Raw genomic sequence first — 7788 nt, forward strand, 5'->3', positions numbered from 1 at the left:
CCTCCAAGAAGCCTTCCGGAGCTCGTCCGGGGGACCGGGCAGGCTGGCCCCTGCCTGCCCCTCTCCTCTGCTCCACGCACGGCACCCACCATCTTTTCCCTCCGAGGGTTTGCAGTCTCCGCCCCCTCCTCCCCCAGAACGGCCACAACCCGGCCGCCCCTCCCCTGACCAGGCTCTCTAGCCCTATCTGTCCACGTGCTTGTCACCCGACTTCCCTAAAGCATGGGTGGCTCTCTTCCTGGATGCAGTTCCACACTCCACTTGTGTGTCCTAGATCCCCCTACACACACACACGCACACACGCACGCACACATGCACACATGTGCACGCATGCTCACCAGGACACAGGACCACGCATGTTGGCGTGCACATGCATGCATACGGCCTTGAACCCTGGTCTCGGTCTGTTCTGACACCTCTCCTTCCCCAGCCTGCCTGCTGTGTTCTGAATTCCCACTTCAACTCGAGGGAGGCAGGCTCAGAGTCGCTGAGAACCCGCTGAGGGCCACACAGCTCGTCAACGGTGAAGCTGGGAGTCAACTGGGACGGCCTCCTCACGGTCGGGCTCCCTGGCTGCCACCCAGAGCCGGCACGGCTCCTGGGGTCGCTGGGTCCTCACTGGAGCTTCTTGGGAGCAAGAAAGGAAACCACTTGGCAGACAAGCCCCAACCCTGCCCTCCCACCTGTCAACACAGCATACAAGTTAATCTAGAAGTAAGTAAGTTTGCTAAGAGGAACAGAACTTTCAAAAGAGGAAAACTTGAGATGCCCAAAGGGGGATGCCTAATTTTATCCCATTTCGCAACTGAATTGTAAATCTGTCTTGAAACTGAGCCCCCAGGCCACCGTGCTGAGGCACTGTTTGGGGAAAGGGTCTCAAGAGCTTTCTCCTCTGCCTGCCCCTCCAGGTCAGAGACGAGCCCAAACCGTGCTGATTCACCCGTGTCACCTGTGGGGCCCACGGTTGAGGCTGAGCTGCTGGCCCAGGTGTCACTTGGGGTCCCTGAGCCCTCAGCTGTGCAGGGAACAGCCGCGGGGACCACCCAGGCCTGAGGGGCCACAAAGGGGCCGCCCGTGCGCAGGAGCGCTGCTGACCTAAGCTTCCTGACAGCAGCAGGGATACTTGCCTTAGCTTCCCATCATCACCCTGGGAGGGCCCCCCAAGTCCCCTGGCCTCTTTCCACTCCCATGGCTGGGCTCCATAGCCACGACACCCCGAAATTCCCTTGGGGGGGATGGGGTACACTGCTACCCAGGCAACTCCAAGACGCTTGATGCTGCCTGCCAGCATCTCAAAATTGACATCTGGGATGTTTCAAGTTTGCAAGAAGCAACATGAGCTTTGAAGTTGGTGTTTCCATGTGTTTATTAACAGTCCCACAAGGCCATGTCCCCAGCCCCCTCATCTCACGTGCGCCCCACGTGCGCCCCGCGTGCACCATCACCCTCCGGCCTCCCAGCCCCGACACCCACCATCCGGGCGGGACGGGGAGGTGACAGGCCTCCCGCGGGGCTGGGCCGATGGGGCGCGAGTCGGGAGACGGCAGGCCTGGCACCCACCAAGGACTGTCCGCAGCCTCCTCTGTTGACAACGTCCCCGAGAGGATCAGTCCCAAGAGCTCAGATACGCAGGGCGAGCTGGTCGCCGAGGTCACGACCGGCCGGCTGACCTTGACCCCGGCTGGCGGTCCTGATGAAGTGCTGATGACAGCAGCTCCCGTGCTGGGCTCCGCGCCACGGCAGGCTGGGCGCTCTCCACCCTGACCCCATACCGGGAGGCAGAGGTTTCCTCCCTCCGACAGGTGGCGGGGAATAGGACCCCCAGACCGGCTCACGTTCATGCGGCAAAGCCAGGACGCACAAGTCTGTGCTCCCACGACCCTGTTCTTCCCAAAGGACTCGAGACCCCCTCTTCCTGCCCCTCTGCCGGCCCCCCAGCAGCCCAGCCTCAGCTGGTGGGGCTGAGTCGGGCTTGCTTCCGACCTCTGGCCCTGCCACGTGTGAGCGAGCAGGACAGAGGGGCCTGAGAGGCGGCCGGCCCTGGTGGAAGGACTGACCACCCCCTCCCATCCTGGGCGGGGAGGCTGTTTCTGGAGAGAGGCCCCCAGCCGCCCCTCCGGGCCTGGAAGCGCAGCCCCAGGCTGGCTCGCACGCCTGCAGGGCACCCAGCTCTGGGGTCTCCACCTCCTGGAGGTGGCCCCTCTCCTGAAGTTCCAGGAGGTCCCACTGACAAGGGCACAGATGCGTCTCCGGTTCCTGATGGGCCAGGGAAGCCCCCAGCCTGCAGGGTCTGCAGCCTGAGGGATTACAAAGCTTCGGGTTAGACTGCGGGCTCTGCGTGGGGTAGGGTGGGGTGGGTGGTCGAGGAGCTGTCCAGTCCCTGCACCTCTCAGGGAAGGAGAGCTCCCGCCCACCCCCTCTCACTTCACTGCGCCTGAGGAGAGGGCTCCTCCCACAGGGTGAGGCCGACCCTGGACTCTGGCAGACCTGACCTCAGCAGTAGCTGGAGATCAGCCCCCCCATGCAGCCCTGCTCAAGGCAGAGAGAGTTTGTTACCTGACCGGGCCAGCAGAGGTGGGTGGCTCACTAGGTGGGTTTTTAGGGCTCCCTGTGGAAGCCTGCAATTTCTGATTGGAACTGAAATGGTGGATGAGATGGATCCGTCCGCCCACCCTCGCTACTATCCACACGCCCATCAGTCCACGCAGCCACCCACCCAACCATCTATCTGTCCACGCACCGTACCACCCGCACACCCATCTACGTATCTGTCCGTCCATCCATCCACCCCCCACTGCCCACCAGTTCACCCATCCACCTGCCCCTCCTCTGTCCGTCGGCTTATTCAGAATTCACTCAGCTCCCCCCACTGGTCTTACTGCCCACTAGTCCCAGAGAGTCCACATACGCCGACTGGTGCCTGCCTCTGGGGCAGGCAGACACAAAAACAGGCAGTTCTGAGATGCCAGGGCGCAGGCGTTGCCCGCGGATGGAGCTTAGTTCACAGACCTGTGCGCCGAGGCTGTGCAGCGTGCGGTCCCTGTCCCACCTCCTGGAGGCTTCCCGCCGAGGCCCTCGCAGCCCACTCTGCCGCTCCCACTCCCTGACCTGTGCGTGTCCCAGAGGCCACACCCTGCGCCTGGTCTGCACACCCATCCTCCCTGCGCTGAAGGCCCAGCTCAGAGGCATGGCCTCCCGTGCGCTCCTCTCTGAGCGCTAACACTGCATCCAGCCTGCTTGGCGGCTCCCTGACCCCGAGACTGGGGCTCCCTGGAGGGGCAGAGGCCTGCCTCTGCAGGCTGCATCGGGCCCAGAGCTGATGCTTCTGAGACAAGTTTGTGGAAGAAAGGAGGGAAGTGGGGGGAGAGATGGAGGTGCAGGGGCCGGGGCCAGGGAGGAAGAAGGAAGGCCCGAGTCCTCCTTTGTGACCCCCCGCACCCAGACGCTTCAGGCTGCTTGTCCGCCTGGGCCTCAGGGCTGCCTCCCCACCCCTCCGGGGACCGACGCGGGGGACCTGGCACGTGCTTTGAGGACTGTTCTCCTAGGCCCTGGGGGAGAGATCCCAGCCCACCAGGGCATTTGGGAGGTTTCTGGAGGAAATGGCCCATCTCCGGGCCCAAGGAGACCCTGGGAGGTAGGACTCCCAAGTTAGCCTCTTTCAACAACTTGGAAAGCCTGTCTGTTGGAGAACTCCAAAGCAAGACCAAGGGCCCCGGCCTTGACCATCAACCCCAGGCACAAGAGACCATGTTTCCCAGCACACACACTGCTTAATGTTTAACTCCCGCAAGCTTTCTAACCACTAATGACAGGACATTAACTCTGCACAAATAGGAAGGTTCAGAGGAGCCGACCTGGAACCCATTGAGCCTTGGCCAGGCCGCCGCATTCCCTCTGGTCACAAGGGTCGTGGCTGGGCAGCCAGGGGCTGTGGGTCATCGGGGGTTAGGGGTGTGGGGAGGTGATCTCAGGGACGCAGAGCTCTGCTCTGGCTTCCCCATCACTGTCGTTTCTAGATTCTGCTCGAAGGGCGCCTCCCCCAGGAAGCCCACCACTCTCCCACCAGAATCACACTTACCGAGCTGGTCTCCACTCACCGGCAGATCAGGGTGATAAGCCGGCAACCCTCTTTCCTAGCCAGGTCCCCACTTAGAGCAGACGGGAGACGGGACTGTGTGTGCAGGCAGGGATTCCTGGAAACACAGCGGGGAGCGGGGAAAAAAGAAAGTTGCTTTCTTGGGGATGGGGGGTGGTCTGCGACAGACAATGGGGGCTCAGTCCCCTGGGAGCCTCTATGAGGCTATGGAGCGCACCCAGAATTTTCCCCTTTTGGGGGGACAACACCCACCAACATCCCGCTTGAAGGTCACTCCTGGGACCTTAACTCTCCAGCACCTCCCTCGGGGCTCACCTGCGACCACAGGAAGGCAGAGCATCAGTCAGGGGCATGGGACAGCGCCCACCTGCCGCCCGCTGTGGACCCACGCAGGCCAGGCGCCGTGCCTTGCTCCCCTCAGCTCCTGGGTTAGCCCTGCTGAAGGGGGATGGCCCTGCTAGGAGAGGTGGCCACCCCCATCTTGGAGACTAGGAGACGGGGCCAGACTGGGCACATGGTCTTGCCCAGGGGCAGCGCCAGTGGTGGTAGAGCTGGACTCATTCTGACCTCTGGCTGCACAATATGCTCTGAACTTGGAGCCACATTCCCTGAGTCTCCGGCCACCCAGGCCCGGCCGAGCCCCGGAGCTCAGAGGCGGGAAGCGGTCAAGGAGGCCGCCTTCCCCCAGGCTGTGTCCGAGAAGCTCACTGAGCAGCTGGTCTGTCTCCCGCGCCGGCCGTGGTCCCTCAGCCAGTGTGGGATCCCTCCCTCCCTCCCTCCATCCTAGATGAAGGGACAGGGTGCGGGGCTGATGACTGCAATCACAGACCCGCACGGAAGCTCAGAGAACATTCCTGAGCACATCTGGGCTGACCAGATTCTCTGAAGTCTTTTTTTTTTTTTGGCTCCTCCGGGGCTTAGTGGCAGCACGCGGCATCTTTGATCTTTGTTGCCGCAAGCAGGATCTCTCTATTTTTTTTTTTTTCAGTTACGCCACGCGGGATCTGTTTTGTTGCAGCAGGTAGGATCTAGTTCCCTGATCAGGGATCAAACTGTGAGCCTGGCATGTTGGGAGCGCAGAGCCTAAGTGCTGGGCCACCAGCGGAGTCCCTCGAGAGCCTTCGCTGCATGGAAAGTACCGTCCTTGGCTCATGAGAAACTCCACTGGGGTCATTGAAGACGCTCCCAGTGGCAGGCGGTGAGCCTCAGCCCAGGCTGCGCCCAGGGCCAGGCCTGCTCCTCCCCCCCCCCCCCCCCCGCCAAGCTTGGTTGGGGAGCCCTGAGAAGGAAACGCTCCCCAAAGCCATGCTGGGGTTGACCCCTCTGTGCGCTGCTTCGAGTGGGAGGACAGTGTGGCAAAGGGAGACCAGCCCTCTGCTCCCGCTCCCAGCTCCGCGGCCCGGGGATCATTTCTGGAGCGAGACCCCCCTCCTGTCTCCAAAAACCCCTGCGTCAACTGGCCCTGCATTTGTAAAAGCCCCAGAAATGGGTCGGCCAGCCCCCGAGGGAAAGGGAAGCGTGGGCATGCCCAAGCCAGGGTGCAGAGGTGTAGACTCTGGCCCTTCAGGTCGGAGCTGTGATCCACTGGGCTGCTGTGGGCGGGGTGCATGTCAGCCAGGAATCTTGACATCAGCCCATCAAGCTTTACTGAGCACCTACTGCATCCAGACCAGAGGATGCCGCAGAGGGGAAGACGCCAGGCGCTCCTGGTCCAGGAGAGGGCAGTGCAAGCGCAGACCCCCACCCTGATTCCAACAGGCCTCTCCCAGACTCCCTCCTCTGCGCTCCTGCTTGGGGTCACAAACAGTCGGACACAACTGAGCAACTGAACTGAACGGAACTGCCTGGTGGCACTAGCGGTAAAGAACCCACCTGACCATTCAGGGTGTGATCCCTGGGTCGGGAATAGGAAATGGCAGCCCCCTCCAGTATTCTTGCCTGGAAAATTCCATGAACAGAGGAGCCTGGCGGGCTACAGTCCATGGGGTTGCAGAGTCGGACACAACTGATCACATGTATACTGACCTCCTGCAGGAAGCACACCTTGACCACTCAGGGGCCACACTGGGGAAGATGCAAAATGTGTATGTGTTGGGGGTGTCAGAGGAGTAAACAATCCAGATGCTGCTGGCATACGCAGATAAAGACATAGAAATGACCTGGGAAATCAGGGAGGACTGCCTGGAGGAGGCAGTGCCTAAACCAGGACCAAATTTAGCCAGGGAAAAGTGTTTCAGAAGAGTCCTTCTGGCAGGGTCAGTCACAGAGATGCTTCAGTAGTGGGCAGAGTCAGCCTGGGCAGGACCCTGTGAGAGCCTCTTAGTCCCCTGATGGTGGGCCCTCTTTGGCGGGGGTGTGATGAGAAGCTGGAATGTGGCCCAAGGCCGAGTCCCACCCCTGCTCCTGGAACGGGAGGATTTCCCACAGAGCTGGCGGAGAAGCCGGTCCCCGAATCCTCTGCAGCACCAAAGGCAGTCTGGGGTTTCCTTACCCTCCGGGCAGTCATGGGGCAGCACCAGGTGGACCCTCTCTCCTGCCGGGAGCTTCATCCAGGTGTTGGTCTCTGGGTGTCAAGCACAGCTGACACTCTCGCAAGGGTCTGAAACCCTGTTTCCTGAGCCCACCCTCCCTGCTGCAGCTCTGGAAGGAAGAAGGGCCGGAGGTAGTGCCCCGCAGTGGAGCCGCACGTCCGGCCTGTTCTCTGCCTCGTGGGTGGGGTCAGGAGAGTTGAATCGAGCCGAATGTATGTGATGTGCAGGGAAGACACCAGACAAGGAACGGGCCCCAGAACCTGGAGCGAGCCGCCCGCAGGCCGCGCCGCAGCTCCCTCCGTCTCCGAGGCTCACTTCCTGCGCTCGACGAGGCCTCTCTCGGCTCCACGTCGGCGCCCTCGACAGGCTGGCACACAGTGGGTGCTTTGTGGAAGGTATGGACGAGTCCTGCTGGGTATGCGCTGGGCCCCGGGGGCTGTCCCCTCATCTCACCTCTGCTGGCAGGGTACTGCCAGCTGCAGCCCCTGACTCCCTCTAGACTCAGAGACAGCACGGGGCTCCCACTAAAGAGCCAGAGCCGTGTGAGTTAAAACCCCAGTCCCGGGCCCTTCCCTGGCAGTCCAGGAGTTAAGACTTCACCTTCCAATGGTTGGTTGGATCTCTGGTTGGGGAGCTAAGGTGGCACTTGCCTGCATCGAAGAAAAGAAAACATAAAACAGAAGCAATATTGTAACAGATTCAATAAAGACTTTAAAAATGGTCCACATCAAAAAATCTTTTTAAAAGAGAAAAAAACAATCCCGACGTTTGACCAAGAGAGCACCTGGGATGGGCGGTTTGGCCTCTCTGAGCCTCAGTTTGTTCATCTGTGAATTGGGGACGACAACGACCCCAGTTTGCTGAGGCCCACCTGAGGGAGGCTCACACATTTTTACTTGTGTAGTTTTCGGCGTGCACGCCTCCCGTAGCCGCATCGAGCCCACAGGGCCCCGGAACGAGATCGGGGGCCTCTGAAGCACCCCGCGGTTCAGTCTCCGTGCCCCGCCGTGGAGGGCAGGTGAAAGTTCAGGGACAGCAAATAAACTCCCAGGCCAAGTAAGGCGAGCACCACCACCTTTGATCCAGAGGCCCCAGCCTTATCTCCTGTCCCTCCCGTCCGTCCTGTTTGCCCACATCAAGGCGATGGACAGCGGGTAAACA

The 7788-nt window shown here is 61.2% G+C and overlaps 1 long non-coding RNA gene across 1 annotated transcript; it reads right to left on the reverse strand.

Annotated features, from left to right (window-relative positions):
• Window positions 1-1348: 1348 nt before the first annotated feature.
• On the reverse strand, window positions 1349-5896 carry LOC145503886 (uncharacterized). Its single transcript, XR_014051869.1, has 2 exons — window positions 4412-5896; window positions 1349-4193 (listed from the first exon to the last, which is right to left on the reverse strand). It is a non-coding gene; the product is annotated as an uncharacterized LOC145503886 (long non-coding RNA).
• Between the last annotated feature and the right edge of the window lie 1892 nt (window positions 5897-7788).

The sequence above is a fragment of the Giraffa tippelskirchi genome, chromosome 4 (assembly GCF_054371585.1).
Source record: "Giraffa tippelskirchi isolate mGirTip1 chromosome 4, T2T-mGirTip1v1.2.pri, whole genome shotgun sequence".
NCBI classification, from domain to species: domain Eukaryota; kingdom Metazoa; phylum Chordata; class Mammalia; order Artiodactyla; family Giraffidae; genus Giraffa; species Giraffa tippelskirchi.